Genomic DNA, 17,153 nt, shown 5'->3' with positions numbered 1-17,153 from the left:
TTATTTTAAGTTAAAAAAAAATCTTCTACATTTTTTTCCATAGTTGTTCCCCCCTCCCTTTTTTTTCTTTTTCTTTTTTTAGTTGTGGGACTTGAACTCAGGGCCCTGGACTCTGTACCTGAGCTCTTTTACTCAAAGCTAGCACTCTTACCACATTGAGCCATTCTGGTGGTTAATTGGAGATAAGAGTATCTTGGACTTTACTGCCCAGGCTGGCTTTGCATTGCAATTCTTAGATCTTACCCTCCTGACTAACTAGGATTACAGGCATAAACCACTAGCACTTACCTATGATTTTTTTTTTTTTTTGGTCAGTCATGGGGCTTGAACTCTGGGCTTGGGCGCTGTCCTTGCGCTCTTCAGCTCAAGGCGAGCACTCTACCACTTGAGCCACAGTGCCACTTCTGGTTTTCTAGTGGTTTATTGGAGATAAGAGTCTCATGGACTTTGCTGCCTGGGTTGGCTTTGAACCATGATCCTCAGATCTCAGCCTCCTGAGTAGCTAGGATTACAGACTGAGCCACCAACACCCAGCTTTTTATTTCATGTTTAAAGAAACATTTTTCTTATTTTAAGTTAAAAAAAAATCTTCTACATTTTTTTCCATAGTTGTTCCCCCCTCCCTTTTTTTTCTTTTTCTTTTTTTAGTTGTGGGACTTGAACTCAGGGCCCTGGACTCTGTACCTGAGCTCTTTTACTCAAAGCTAGCACTCTTACCACATTGAGCCATTCTGGTGGTTAATTGGAGATAAGAGTATCTTGGACTTTACTGCCCAGGCTGGCTTTGCATTGCAATTCTTAGATCTTACCCTCCTGACTAACTAGGATTACAGGCATAAACCACTAGCACTTACCTATGATTTTTTTTTTTTTTTCCGGTCATGGGGCCTGAACTCTGGGCCTGGGCGCTGTCCCTCAGCTCTTCAGCTCAAGGCGAGCACTCTACCACTTGAGCCACAGTGCCACTTCTGGTTTTCTAGTGGTTTATTGGAGATAAGAGTCTCATGGACTTTGCTGCCTGGGTTGGCTTTGAACCATGATCCTCAGATCTCAGCAACCAGAGTAGCTAGGATTACAGGCATGAGCCACCAGCGCCTGGCTACCTATGATTTTTTTTGTGGGGGGGGGAGGATCTGGTCGTGGGGCCTGAACTGTTGGCCTGGGTGCTGTCCCTCAGCTCTTCAGCTCAAGGCTAGCACTCTACCACTTGAGCCACAGCGCCACTTCCGGCTTTTTTCTTTTTGCTTATGTGGTGCTGAGGAATCGAACCCAGGGCCTCAGGCATGCAAGGCAAGCACTCTACCACTGAGCCACCTCCCCAGCCCACAGCAAGCACTTTTTAAAGCAAAAGACCGCGTGGCATGGGAGGGGAGGAAAAGGAACCAACCAGTCACTGCAAAGGTCACACCCTATCATGTACCTAAGCTTCCGAATGTAAACAAATTGGGCTCTGCCCACTCAACTCCCTCTCAGCGCCATCTTTGCTGCCTGTGTGCCCTACTAGGTACATTGGCTCACAACTGTAATCCTAGCTTCTTGGGAGGCTGGGAACAGGAATATTGTGGTTCAAGGCCAGCCTGGGCAAAAAGTTTGTGATAACTCATCTCAGCCAATTAAAAAGAAAGCTAGGCACAGTGGTTCCTGCTTATACTACCAACTGTGCAAGATGTATAAGCAGGAGGATCATAGTCTAGTCAGTGTTAACAAAAAGACCATATTAAAGAAATAGTGCATTGCTGAAGGGATAGGGTGCCTGCCTAGCAGGTAGAAGGCCTTCAGTTTAAACCAGTACTGTCCCAAAAAAGAAACAATATTCTAGTCTAATAATCACACATACATATACACACAGCAAGAGAAAGAGAAGCTAGAATTCAAAGCAGAAAGTATTTACAGGGTCAAAGTATAAGAAATAGGATTGGTGCTAGGTTCTGGTGGCTCATGCCTGTAATCCTGGCTACTCAGGAGACTGAGATCTGAGGATAACAGTTCAAAGCAAGCCTGGGTTAGAAAGTCAGTGAGACTTTTAGCTCCAATTAAGCACCAAGAAAGACAGAAGTGGATTTGTAGCTCAATTGATAGAGCACTAGCCTGAGCATAAAAGCTTAGAGGCATCGCCTAGGCCCTGAGTTCAAGCCCTAGAACTGGCACACATAAAAAAGCAAGGGAGGAAGGAAGCTTGATGTCTTCTGGAGGCCTTGCAGAAGAAAAAAAGAAAAAAAGAGATGAGGAAGGAAGAAGAGAGGACAGGAGAGAGGGAGAGGAGGGATGAAGGAAGAGATTTGGTAGTAGCTACCAAGGCGGGAGGAGAGGAGGAGCTTTGTTCTACTAGGCTCCCTGCCTAGTAAGGATTTTCAAGTAGCTGGGGCAAAGTTCAGAGTCAAAATAAAAGCTGAGATAGAGTCATCAGCATGTATGTACTATTTAAAGCCATAGGAACATCAAGAGAATATAGTCAGGAAAGAAGTCCAAGGAGTAAATTCTAATCTACTCTACTAATTTGAGGTAGGGAGCTAGGGAATCATCAAAAAGCTGTAGAAGTGACCTGAAAGGTAGTGAGCAAACTAAGAAAGTATAATGTTAAGGATGTCACATAAAAAAATATTTCAAAATGATTAGCACTGACGACAAGAAAGATAAGACTAAAAATTAATCATTGGTTTTAACAGTATGGAGAGTGGCATAGGGTTTTATTTATTTATTTATTTATTACTGGTCCTGGACTTGAATTCCAGACCTGACAACTGTTTCTGTGCTCAAAGTTAGACCTTACTATTTGAACCACAGCTGCACTTCTGTATTTTTTTGGTGGTTAGTTGGAGATGAGACTCACAGACCTTTCCTGCCCAAGCTGGCTTTAAGTGACAGGTGTGAGCCACAGGCACCTAGTGAGACAGGGTCTTTTTATAGATAGGATCTTTCTATGTAGCCAAGGCTGGCTTCAAACTCACAATTGTATTGCCTTCACCTCCCAAGTGCTAGAATTTATAGACTTGTGACATTATACACTCACACTATACAATTTTTTTTTTTGGTCGGTAGTGGGTCCTAAACTCTGGGCCTGGGTGCTGACCCTTAGCTCTTCAGCTCAAGGCTAGCACTCTACCACTTGAGACACAGTACCACTTCCGGTTTTTTCTGTTTATGTGGTGCTGAGGAGTCAAACCCAGGGCCTCAAGCATGCAAGGCAAGCACTCTACCACTGAGCCACCATCCCAGCCCTATACAATTTTTTTTTGATGGTACTTGGGTTTGAACTCAGGATCTTGTACTTGCTAGGAAGATCCTCTTCTACTTCAGCCATACAACCAGCCCTTTCTACCTTAATTCCTTCTTCAACCAGGGTCTCACATTTCTACATGGGCCAGCCTGGGCCCTGGCCCTCTTATTTATACTTCTCATGTAGCTGGAACTCTCAAAAACTTTCTGTCCTGGCTAGCCTCGAACGAACCTCCTCCCAATCTCAATCTCCACCTCCTGAGTAGTTAGGATTACAGGCATGAGTCACCATACTCAGTATACATTTTTTTTTTTTTTGCAGGGCGAGGGGGGGGAGGCTATGGGGCTTGAACTCAGGGCCTGGGTGCTGTCCTGGAGCTCTTTTTCTCAAGACTAGCACTGTACCACTTTGAGCCACAGTACCACTTCAGATTTTCTGGTGTTTAATTGGAGATAAGAGTTTCATGGACCTTCTTGCCTGGGCTGGCTTTGAACTGCGACCTTCAGATCTCAGCCTCCTAAGTCCCAAGGACTATATCTGGGTAAGAAAGTCTATGAAGACAAGCACCAGTGGCTCACACCTGTAATCCTAGCTACTCAGGAGGCTTTGATCTGAGTCTCAGTTCAATGGGCAGGAAAATCCATAATTTTTTTTTTTTTTGTGGGTTGTGGGGCTTGAACTCTGGTCTTAGGCATTATTGCTCAGCTCTTCAGCTCAAGGTGGGCACTCTACCACTTGAGCCACAGCGACATTTCCTCCATGAAATTCTTATCGCCAATTAACTACCAAAAAACTGTAAGTGGTACTTTGGCTCCAGTGGTAGAGTGCTAGCCTTGAGCTGAAGAACTAAGGGACAGCATGCAGGCCCAAAGTTCAAGGCCCACCACTGACAAAAAAAAAAAAAGTCTGTGATATTCTTATCACCAATTAATCAGCCAAAAGCTGGAAGTGGTGCCCTCCATTGGTGGAGCCCTAGCTTTGATCACAAAAGCTCAGTGATGGGGACAAGGTCTTGAGTTCAAGCCCTGGGGGTAGGAACAGAGGGAGAAAATGTAGAGGGTGAGGAGGGAAAGGGGGAGAGGGAGAGAGACCAACCCCTGCTTTCACTGTGTTTGATGTTGGTACAATTTGTGGAGGGGAAGGGAAAAAACAAATCGTTTAAATAGAGAAGCTTATTATTCTTTTAACTATGTTGAAGAGGGATGGAAGAAAGAAGCAGGGAGGAAAGTGGGAGGGAGGGAAAGAGACAGAGATTGGAGTGAAAGAGCGTAGGCAGGAAGGAGAGAGACAGAGAGCTTGGGAGAAAGGGAGTTGAAAGAGAAGGGGATGTAGGAATTACTGAAGTAGTGTCATTGAATAGAAAAAAGGAGATAGGATCTATTGTACAAGGAACTGGCATTATATGGGAGTCAGACGATTCATCTAAAGAAAGAAGAAAGAAGTAGAATATAGGGGTACGGATACAGATAGGTTATGTAAATAATAGAGATATCTAGTTTAAAAAATGAAATTTGTATAATTAACAATGATTGCTTCCAATGCCTAAGACAGCAAGTCATCAGCTAAGATTGAAGATGAAAGAGGTCTTAGATATTCAAGTAAACAGGACAACACACACACACACACACACACACAATTCTCCAGAGTGAATAAATTATAAAGAATAGAGAATTATGTTTGCCAGGCAGCATACTGGGGTTCCTCAAGGTAAATAATTACTTAAACTGAAACCAGTCAGCAAGTTCATATTTTCCTGAGGCTGCATTTAGCTGTACAGGTATGAAGGTATGGAACAGGTAGAGAGAACAATATCTAGTTCAACTATACTGTGGTCAGCCAAGGAATACTTCGAAGCCAGAGAGGAGAAAGGGAATAGGAGTTGAGTTTATATGTAAGGGACTGATTATAACTATTGGCCATGGAATTTAAGCTTGGAACAAAGGAAATAAGGATGTGACTTGGTGAGGGACAGTAAGAAGTTGAGTCTTTGCCAGGCACCAATGGCTCACGATGTAGGATCTACCCCGAGCCATGTAGGGCCCCCATCACACCTCCCATCAGACCGTGGGAAAGTCCCAAGCCCTGAGATTACATCCTCATCCAGCATGGCCACACCTTTCCCTCGTCTTCTGGATACTGCTCCCCTTCCCTACTTAAACCCAGGTGGGACATCGGCCCACCCCTTTCGGCCTGGGGACTCCACCATGCCTTCACATTGCATGGCAGTGCAGCAGTTCGTTAATAACAAAACTTCCTGCCTGAATACTGGGTGCTGTTCTCTTCATCAGCTAACTAATTAAATCTACCTATTTAATTTACCTTACACATGCTTATACTCCTAGCTACTCAAGTGGCTGAGATATAAGGATCACAGTTCAAAGCCAGCCCAGGCAGGAAAAGTCTGTGAGACTCTAATTAAACACAGAATGCCAGAAGTGGAGCTGTGGCTCAAGTGATAAGTGCTAGCCTTGAGCCAAAGATCTCAGGGATAGTGCTCAGGTTCTGAGTTCAAGTCCAAGTAATGGCAAAATGAAGGAAAAAAAAAGAAATTGAATGTTTATAATGATTTGCTGAGACCTTGAAGATCTGAGAATATATTGTATCCTTACATTTTATTTATTTATTTAGTCAGTCAGTCATGGGCCTGAACTCTGGGCCTTGGTGCTGTCCCTCAGCTCTTCAGCTCAAGACTAGCGCTCTGCCACTTGAGCCACAGCACCACTTCTTTTTTCTCCTTATGTGGTGCTGAGGAATGGAACACAGGGCCTCATGCATGCAAGGCAAGCATTCTACCACTGAGCCACCTTCCCAGCCCCTATTGTTACATTTAAATGGCAGTTTAGCTAAATGTAAAATTTTAGAGCCAAATTTTTTCTACTTGAAAATATTACTTCATTATTTACCTGCTTCTCATGTCTGTTAATGTTGAGAAGACCAATAGCATTCTGATTTATTTTTTATTTTTATCTTTTTTTTGGGGGGGGGTCCGGTCGTGGGGCCTGAACTCTGGGTCTGAGCGCTGTCCCTCAGCTCTTCAGCTCAAGGCTAGCACTCTACCACTTGAGCCACAATGCCACTTCCAGCTTTTTTTCCTCTGCTTATGTGGTGCTGAGGAATCGAACCCAGGGCCTCATGCATGCAAGGTAAGCGCTCTACCACTGAGCCACCTTCCCAGCCCTATTTTATTTTATTTTTGAGACAGGGTCTATATGTAATCCAGGCTAGTCGCCCACCTTTTTTTTAACCACAATGAGAGCTGTTACCCAGGATCATCCTCCTGCTTCAGGCCTTTTACTTGTAAATGTCATCTTTATCTCCAACTATCATATTTTACAATTTTATTTTTCATACCTTATTTTATACCCATTCCCTAATGGCTTTTGGAAATGGTCTTTGACCTGATACTGAGCTGAGTCCATTTTGTTGTTGAGCTCATCAAGTGGATTTATTTTAGTTGTGTTTTGTACATGGAATAATCCTACTTGGTTCTTTAAGTTTCTAATTCACCATTAATATCTTCCTTTATTTTACTGGGGACATTTATTTTGCTATTAATTCTTTTTTTTTTTTTTTGTCGTTCATGGGGCTTGAACTCTGGGCCTGGGCGCTGTCCCTCAGCTCTTCAGCTCAAGGTGAGTGCTCTTGAGCTACAGCGCCACTTCTAGTTTCCTAGGAGATAAGAGTTTCACAGACTTGGGCAGGGAAGGTGGCTCAGTGGTAGGATGCTTGCCTTGCATGCATGAGGCCCTGGGTTCAATTCCTCAGCACCACATAAGCAGAAAAAGCCAGAAGTGGCACTGTGGCTCAAATAGTAGAGTGCTAGCCTTGAGCTGAAGAGCTGAGGGACAGCGCCCAGGCCCAGAGTTCAAGCCCCACAACCAGCAAAAAAAAAAAAAGTTTCACAGACTTTCCTGAGTAGCTAGAATTACAGGCGTGAGCCACCGGTGCCCAGCTTGGCTATTAATTCTTGTTAACTACAATAGATTATTATTTCTAGTCATCTGGCTGTTAATACCTATGAGGTGATTTTTTTCTCCTGGGTAACATTCCTCATTCTGTAAAAAGTTAGGAGACATCAAAGCTTAGCTCTAAGTGGTAAGAGCTAGGTAAGTTGGGGTTCAGCTTTGAATAGCCTCCATTTGTGTTGCTCTATAAGAGGGCTTTGCCCCTAAGGAGCCTTATTCTAGGCTTTGTTGCTAAGAATAAGCTCTCCTAGCTCTCTAGGTGAAAAGAAGTTCTAGAGGGAATAACTTTCATTTCTTTTCTTTTTTTTGGGGGGGGTCCGGTCATGGGACCTGAACTCTGGGCCTGGATGCTGTCCCTCAGCTCTTCAGCTCAAGGCTAGCACTCTACCACTTGAGCCACAGGGCCACTCCCGGCTTTTTTCTTTTTGCTTATGTGGTGCTGAGGAATCCAACCCAGGGCTTCAGGCATGCAAGGCAAGCGCTCTACCACTGAGCCACCTTCCCAGCCCTAGAGGGAATACCTTTAGATGTGTCTTAGAACAGCCAGAATTTAGTTTTGTTTTGTTTTATACTCTGCCTCCTAGTATTGTTCTCATATGAGCTTCTTGGCGATCCTTCATTTTGGAATTACAGTAGGGTTAATTACAAATGTAATACTCTACTTTGGGAAGTATGATGAACACAAAGACCTCAACTCACAATCTCTCCTCATACCTATCCCAGTGTAGGAAGCCTGACTTCCTCTGTATAGTGGGAGTTTCCCTTTCTTCCAAAATCATAACCACTTTCTGATTCTCCAGTTTTCTGGTGGTTTTTATTTTCTTTATACCGTGTGTGTGTGTGTGTGCGCGCGCTCGCGCGCGCGCACGCGCACACACACAGGCCAGTCCTAGGGCTTGAATTTAGGGACTGGGTGCTATCTCTGAGCTTTTTCACTCAAGGCTTGACCCACCTGACCCACAGTGCCACTTCTGGCTTTTTCTGTATAGTTTAGAGATAAGAGTCTCACAGACTTTCCTGTACTGGCTGGCTTCAAACTTCAGTCTTCAGATCTTGGCTTCCTGAGTAACTAGAGTTATAGGCATGAACCAACAGCCAGATGATATTCTTTTTTTTTTGCCAGTCATGAGGCCTGGGCCTGGGCCTGGGCACTGCCCCTCAGCTTCTTTTACTCAAGGCTAGGATTCTACCACTTGAGCCACAGTGCTATTTCTAGATATTTCTGTTTATGTGGTACTGAGGAATCAAACCTAGGACTTCGTGCATGTTAGGCAAGCACTCTACCACTAAGCCACATTCCTAGACTCAGATGATATTCTTTCTTGAATAATAGCAGTAAATGTGGAAATGAATAACTATAGCAAGCATATAAAAACAAAGAATAAACAAAGCAATTTATATCCATAAAATTGAGAATAGATATTTTACTAAAACATACTGAATTTTTCTTTCAAAATGCTTTTATATAATTTGTTATCACTTGGGAATCTTCTTAGATCTGAAAATGAGATAAGAAAATTAATTATATAACAAACTGCTCTCAAACATATTTCTGAGAATAAAGGTCAATCTTAGGAGAAAATGAATGCTTCCAGAACTCACAAAGATAAATAAAATCAACAGATAATCCAAACTTATAAATCACATTAAGGAGGCAGAATTCTCCCAGGACTAAAATGGAAAAAAAAAGAATTAGCAATAAGTTATTTTGTATTGAACAATATTCATATTTGGGTTTTTGTTGTTGTTGTTTTTGGTCAGCCATGGGACTTGAACTCTGGGCCTGGGTGCTTTCCTCAGCTCTTCAATTCAGGGCAAGCTTTCTACCACTTGAGCCATAGCCCTACTTCCAGTTTTCTGGTGCTTAATTGGAGATAAGAGTTTCACGGAGTTTCCTGCCCGAGCTGACTTTGAACCGTGATCCTCAGATCTCAGCCTCCTGAGTAGCTAGGATTATAGGCTTGAGGCACCGGTGTCTCTACTGTTAGACATAGGCTAAATCTTGAAAGTAGTTGTTTTTTCTAGAAATAGACTTGGCTATTTTGTGTGTGTGTGTGTGTGTGTGTGTGTGTGTGTGTGTGTTTGGCAATCCTGGGGCTTGAACTCAGGGCATGGGTACTGTCTCTGAGCTTCTTCTTTTGCTCAAGACTAGCACTCTACCACTTGAGCCACAGTGCTACTTCCAGTTCTTTCTGTGTATGTGATACTGAGGAGTCAAATCCAGGGCTTCATGAATGCTAGGCAAGCATTCTACCACTAAACCATACTCCCAGCCCTTGCCTGTATTTTCTAATTACTCTGAAGTGAACATCACACATTAACTTGTGTGTGTGTGTGTGTGTGTGTGTGTGTGTGTGTGTGTGTGTGTGTGTTGGAGGGAGACTATTTAGGGCTTGAACTTAGGGCCTACATGCTGTTCCTTAGCTTTTGTTGTTGGTGGTGGTGGTGATGGTGGTTGTGGGCCTGGGCACTGTCCCTCAGCTTTTCAGCTCAAGGCTAGCACTCTAGCACTTGAGCCACAGCGCCACTTCCAACTTTTTTTGTTTATGTGGTGCTGAGGAATGGAACCCAGGGCCTCATGCAGGCAAGGCAAGCACTCTACCACTGAGCCACCTTCCTAGCCCCTGTTTCTTAGCTTTTTGCTCAAGGTTGGTGCTCCAACACTTGAGCCACAGCTTCATTTATGGCTATTTCATACTTAATTTGAGATAAAAGTCTTATAGACTTTCCTGCCTGGATTGGCCTTGAACTGGGATCCTCATATCTCAGTCTCCTGAGTAGCTAGTATTTTAGCCTTGTGCCTCTGGCACCTGACTACACCCAGCTTTTTACTGATTGAGATAGGTCTCAAGAACTTTTCCTTAGGCTGGCCTCTAACTAAGAGCTTCCTGATTTCTGCCTCCTGAGTAGCTAGTTACAGGTATGGAGCTACTGTACCTGGCTGTCTTCCAGGGGTTTTAAAATGTTTTCTTACAGGCTTTGATGGGAAGGGAATATTGTGAAAGGGAGTTGGGCTAATAAGCAGTGAATGAAGATAGAAATCGTTAGATTGGGGCTGGGAAGGTGGCTCAAGTGGTAGAGTGCTAGCCTTGAGTGAAGAGCTTGAGGGACAGTGCCCAGGCCTAGAGTTCAGGCCCCATGACCAACAAAAAAATAAAAATAAAACATCATAAGATTTTTGCATGTATGAAAATATATGCATTTCAAGCATATTATATATATATATATATATATTTATTTTTTGTCGGTTGTGGGGCTTGAACTCTGGGCCTGGGCACTGTCCCTTTGCTCGTCAGCTGTGCTCTACAAATTAAGCCACAGAGCCACTTCCGGTTTTCTAGTGATTTATTGGAGATCAGAGTCTCTTGGACTTTTCTGCCTGGGCTGGCTTTGAACCATGATCCTCAGATATCAGGCTCCTGAGTAGCTAGGATTACAGGCGTGAGCCACTGGAGCCTGGCTTGCCTACCTTTTTTTATTCGGGATAATTATTTGGAAATTCAGCCAGAAAAAAAAAGAAATTCAGATGGGCATGGTGGCTATTCAGGGGGCAGAGATTGGGCAGATAGTTGTTTGTTGTAAACCCAATCAAAAAGTTAATGAGATAAGCCAGGCATGATGGTCTATACTTGTTATCCCAGCTACATGGAAGGAATAAAAAGGAGAATCACGGACTGAAGCCAACCAACTCCCTGAAAAAGATATTACCCTATCTGAAAAATAACTAAAACAATAATGGTTGGGAATGTGACTCAAGAGCCCTTTGCCTAGCAAGTATGAGGTCTTAAGTTCAAACCCTAGGACTAGCAAAAAGAAAAAGAAATAGGGCTGGGAATGTGTCTTAGTCGTAAAGTGCTTGCCTAGCATGCATGAAGCCCTGGGTTTGATTCCTCAGTAACACATAAGCAGAAAAAGCTGGAAGTGGCTCTGTGGCTCAAGTGGTAGAGTGCTAGAATTGAGCAAAAGAAGCTCAAGGACAATTCCCAGGCCCTGAGTTCAAGTCCCAAGACTGGCAAAAAAAAAAAAAAGAAATTTATCCATGTGATACACTATGTATCAGTAGTTTATTATTGAGCAAGATTGTAGTGTGTATATTATAGTGTGTTTATCTAGTTACCTGTTGATGGACATTTGGGTTATAGTTTCCTATTAGTTTAAATAAAGTTGCTTTAAACTTTTTGGGTTTTTGTCAGTTGTATGGCTTGAACTAAGGGCTTGCACACTGTCTCTGAGCCTTTTAGTGCTCAAGGCTAGTGCTCTACACTTGAGCCACAGTGCCACTTGCAATTTTTTTTTTTTTTTTTTGTCAGTCGTGGGAGGAACTCTGGGCCTGGCCGCTGTCCCTCAGCTCTTCAGCCAAAGGCAAGTGCTCTACCACTTGAGCCACAGTGCCACTTCCAGTTTCCTGGTGGTTTATTAAAGAGTCTCATGGACTTTCCTGCCCAGGCTGGCTTTGAACTATGATCCTCAGATCTCAGCCTCCTGAGTAGCTAGGATTACAGGTGTGAGCCCGGTGCCACCTGCAGTTTTTGAATGGTTAATTGGAGATGAGTCTCACAGGGACTTTTCTGCCCAAACTGGCTTCAAACCACGATCCTCAAATCTCAGATTTCAGCCTCCTGAGTACCTGGGATTACAGGCATGAGCCACGAGTGCCGGGCTTGAACTTCTTTTTCTCTCTTCTTTCCTTCCTCCCTCCCTCCCTCCCTCCCTCCCTCCCTCCCTCCCTTCCTTCCTTCCTTCCTTCCTTCCTTCCTTCCTTCCTTCCTTCCTTCCTTCCTTCCTTCCTTCCTTCCTTCCTTCCTTCCTTCTTGTTGTTGTTGTTGTTTGTGTGACTTGAGCTCTGGGTCTGGATGCTGTCCCTGAGTTCTTCAGCTCAAGGCAAGCGCTTTACCACTTGAGTCAGCACTGCTTCTGTTTTTCAGGTGGTTAGTTGGAGTTAAGAGTCTCGAGGACTTTCCTGACTGGGCTGGCTTTGAACTGTGACCCTCAGATCTCAGCCTCCTGAGTAGATAGGATTACAGGCATGAGCCACCAGTGTCCAGCCCAGTGTGAACTTTTAAATATACATTTTTTCATAGATGTATGCTTTTATTTTTCTCAGGTAAATGCTTGTAAGTATAGCAGGTATGTCATATTGCAGGTATAAAGTTAACTTGAGTAGCTTCCAAATTAAAATCCCCACCTACAATGTATGTGATTTCCATCTTACCATACTTTCTTTTTTAATTTTTGTAATTTTTTAAAATTAGTTGTGGGGCTTGAACTCTGGACTTGGGCACTGTCCCTCAGCTCTTCAGCTTAAGGCCAGCGCTCTACCACTTAGCCACAATGCCACTTCTGGTTTTTCTGATGGTTAATTGGAGATAAGTCTCACTGACTTTCCTGCCTGGGCTGGCTTTGAACTGTGATCCTCAGATCTTAGTCTCCTGATTAGCTAGGATTACAGGTGTGAGCCACCAGCACCCAGCCATACTTTTTTTAACAATACCTATTCCAATAGGCAGATAGTAGTTTATCATTCTATTTTTGTTGTTGTTGTTGTTGGTTGTGGGGGCTAAACTCTGGGCCTGGGCGCTGTCTCTCAGCTCTTCAGCTCAAGGCTAGCACTCTTACCACTTGAGCCACAGAGCCACTTCTGGCTTTTTGTGCTTATAGTGCTGAGGAATTGAACCCAGGGCCTCTTGCATGCAAGGCAAGCACTCTACCACTGAGCCACCTTCCGCCCATATCATTCTATTTTTGACTAATGGTGTGGAGCGTTTTCATATGTTTCCTTGCCACTCACTTTTCTCCTTTTTTTATAGTGCTGTTTTAAAGGTGATGTACAGAAGGGTTACAGATAAAGAATATACTTTTTTTTTGGTCGGTCATGGGACTGAACTCTGGGCCTGGGTGCTGTCCCTCAAGCTCTTCAGCTCAAGGCTAGCACTCTACCACTTAAGCCACAGCACCACTTCCGGCTTTTTTTCTGCTTATGTGGTGCTGAGGAATCAAACCCAGGGCTTCATACATGTGAGGTAAACACTCTACCACTGAGCCAACTTCTCAGCCCAAAAACATACTTTTTGGTTGTTGTTTTTTTTTTTTTTTGGTCAGTCCTAGGGCTTGAACTCTAGGACTGGACATTGTCTCTGAGCTTCTCTTTTCTTTTCTTTTCTTTTTCCTTCCTCCCTTCCTCCCTTCCTCCCTTTCTCCCTTTCTCCCTTCCTTCCTTCCTCCCTTCCTCCCTTCCTCCCTTCCTCTCTTCCTCTCTTTCTTTCTTCCTTCCTTCCTTCCTTTCTTTTTTTTGTTGGTTGTGGGTCTTGAACTCTGGGCCTGGGTGCTATCCCCTCAGCTCTTCAGCTCAAAGCCAGCACTCTACCACTTGATCCACATAGCCACTTCAGGTTTTCTGGTGGTCAATTGGAGATGAGAGATTCCTGGACTTTCCTGCCTGGGCTAGCTTTGAAGCCTAATCCTTAGATCTCATCCTCTTGACTAGCTAGGATTACAGGTGTGAGCCACAGGGCACCTAGCTTATCCCTCAGCTTCTTTGCTCAAGGCTAGCACTTTACCAATTGAGTCACAGTGCCACTTCTGAATTTTTGTTTCTGTGGTACTGAGGAATTGAACTGAGGTTTTCATGCATGCTAGGCAAGCACTCTACCCCTAAGCCACATTTCCAGCCCTTGAGTTTTTGTTTGTTTTGTTGGTTGTGGGGTTTGAACTCAGGGCCTGGTCCCTGCCCCTGAGCTGTTTAGTTCAAGGCTGGTGCTCTACCATTTTGAACCAGAGCTCTATTTCCTGTTTTCTGGTGGCTAATTGCAGGCCTTTCCTGGGCAAGCTGGAACCTGGCTTTGAACCGCAATCCTCAGATCTCAGGCTCCTGAGAAGCTAGGATTACAAGCATGAGTGACCAGTGCTTGTTAAGAGTACATTTTCCCTCTCTCCCTCCCTTCTCTATCTTCTCTTTCTTTCCTTCTTTCCTTCCTTCCTTCCTTTCTTCCTTCCTTTTTTCCTTCCTTCCTTCTTTCCTTCCTTTCTTTTTCTTTTGTCAGTTGTAAGGTTTGAACTCTGGGCCTAGGCACTGTCCCTGAGCTCTTAGCTCAAGGCTAGCACTCTACCACTTGAGTCACAGCACCACTTCTGTTTTTCTGGTGGATTATTCTCATGGACTTTCTTGCCCAGGCTGGCTTTGAACCGGGATCCTCAGATCTCAGCCTCCTGATCAGGATTACAGGGCTGAGCTACCAGTACTTGGCAAAAATGCATTTGGTTTTGGACTCTCACCCCTTCTCTTGCTCTCTCCCAATTTTTCCCCTCCTATCTGTACCTATAAGTTGTATAGTTCATTTTCAACATAGTGTCTAGTAAGTACCACTGTTGCATTTGCTCATCCTTTGTCTCTCCATTTCTATGCCCCCACTTCTTTGCTGCTTATTTAAATGTCTCTTGTCAAATTATCTGTTCAAATCTTTTGACTGTTATTATTGTTTTGTAATTTTTTTTTTTTTGGTCAGTTGTGGGGCTTGAACTCTGGGCTTGGGCGCTGTCCCTCAGCTCTTCAGCTCAAGGCGAGCGCTCTACCACTTGAGCCATAGCAACATTTCTGGTTTTCTGGTGGTTTATTGGAGATAAGAGTCTCACAGTCTTTCCTGCCCAGACTGGCTTTGAACTGAGATCCTCAGATATCAGCCTCCTAAGTACCTAAGATTACAGGCAAGAGCCACTGGCGCCCGGCTTTGTTTTGTAAATTTTTTATTGTTACTGTAAAAGTGATGGAAGCTGGGCACTGGTGGCTCACGCCTGTAATCCTAGCCACTCAGGAGGCTGAGATCTGAGGATTGCAGTTCAAAGCTAGCCGGGGCAGGAAAGACCGTGAGACTCTTATCTCCAATAAACCACTAGAAACTGGAAGTGGTACTGTGGCTCAAGTGGTAGAGCACTCGCCTTGAGCTGAAGAACACAAGGACAGTGCCCAAACCCAGAGTTCAAGTCCCATGACCAATAAAAAAAAAAAGCAGCAGCAGCAATATTCTACTGTCCCTGGGTCTTTGTACCATATTACAATTTCTTTTGCTTGGTGTCCATAATCTCTTTGACTCTTCATACATTCTTTATCTCAGTGCCCAATTATTGTGCATGTTCGCCATAAGTAATTATGTGTGTGAGAGGGAAGTGAGCAGAATAAAAACAATCTGTAGATAATCAAAATGTATCTGAAGCCAGGAGGCAAGTGGTAAGGCAATTCCCACACAAAATGGTCAGTGTTTAGCTAGTATTTGTTCCAAGATGCAAGGTGAAAACATAGGAGGAGGTCAGAAAAGGCAGCTCAGATAGAGATTTACTTAAACTGAGATCTTTAGGCTAGTAAGGACATTAAACTTAGAGGGGAATGAGTCTCTTGGCTGGCACTTGAACTGCTGCAAAATAGAAGAAGTATTGTTCTTCTTAGGAGAAATACCTAGAAGAGATTTTAGTGAGCAAAAATGAGGGATGAGCCGGGAGCTGGTGGCTCATGCCTGTAATCTTAGCTACTCAGGAGGCTGAGATCTGAGGATCGCGGTTCAAAGCCAGCCCGGGCAGGAAAGACCATGAGACTCCTATCTCCAATAAACCACCAGAAAACCGGAAGTGGCGCTGTAGCTCAAGTGGTAGAGGGCTCGCCTTGAGCTGAAGAGCTGAGGGACAGCGCCCAGGCCCAGAGTTCAAGCTCCACGGCCGACAAAAAAAAAAAAAAAAAAAAAAATGAGGGATGATAAAGTAATCCTATAATTTCCATTATTGTTACTATGTCTTAAATATATCTCATACATTCATTCTATGTTAGCAAATAGATACCATAAACTCAATGTAAACAATAATTAAGACCCTGATTTCTCTCATTTTAAAAAAAATAATAGATTTTTTGTTTTGGTCAGTCATGGGGCTTGAACTCTGGGCCTGGGTACTGTCCCTCAACTCTTCAGCTCTAGGCGAGCACTCTACCACTGGAACCACAGCACCACTTTCAATTTTCTGGTGGGTAATTGGAGATAAGAGTCTCATGGACTTTCCTGCCTGGGCTGGCTTTGAACTGCAATCCTCAGATCTCAGCCTCCTGAGTAGCTAGGATTACAGGCGTGAGCCACTGGCTCTAAGCAATAAGCTTAGATTTCTTTATTGGTTTCAATTTTTCCCATTCTGAAAGTGTTCAGCACATACTCTTCCAAGTTAAAAATTCCATATATATTATTAGTATTGCAAAAATGGAAGTTTTGGTGAAGTACAAGCAACAGATCATCAGATTAAACATAAGACAATAGATACTAAATTCTGAAAAGAAGTACTAAACCAGGATTTATAGGTCAACTGACATAACCTTTGATGATGTGATGAGATCAAGGAGGATATTGAGGGCTCCTACCACTTTCTTATTCCAAAAGTTTAACATGGACCCCTGTGGACAATCCAATGGACAGGGGACTGTTCCCACACTTAAACAAAACTGAAGGAAGCTGACAGCAGAAGCAAATAAAAAGTTGTTTCTGTTTCTACAGCAGTGCTGCATTGGGATATAAACCTTCAACCTCAGAATACCTACACAAATCTTGAGGGTTTCTCATAGACCAGATGTGGGCCACTCATACAAACACCAAAAGGATATGAGGCTGTCTTAGGAGACTGCCTAAATGTGTAAACATGTCTCAACAGAGAAAAGCCAGAAGCATCACAGGATTCACATGGGGCAAAGAAAGAAAGATATGTAAATAATCAGATGAATAGAGAAATGTATTTGCCTGAAGAAAACTGCAGGTGAGAGCTCACCAGTGATGATGATCTTCAGTGAACTCACCAAAGTACCTCAAAAGTCAGCTTTAAAAATCAGCCACAAGGGTTGGGAAAGTGGCTCAGTGGTAGAACACTTGCCTTGCATGCATGAGGCCCTGGGTTCGATTCCTCAGCACCACATAAGCAAAAAGAAAAAAGCCGGAAGTGGCGCTGTGGCT

Source organism: Dipodomys ordii, unplaced genomic scaffold (assembly GCF_000151885.1).
Source record: "Dipodomys ordii isolate 6190 unplaced genomic scaffold, Dord_2.0 Scaffold42, whole genome shotgun sequence".
Classification (NCBI taxonomy): Eukaryota; Metazoa; Chordata; class Mammalia; order Rodentia; family Heteromyidae; genus Dipodomys; species Dipodomys ordii.
Note: the sequence above shows the minus strand (reverse complement) of the source record.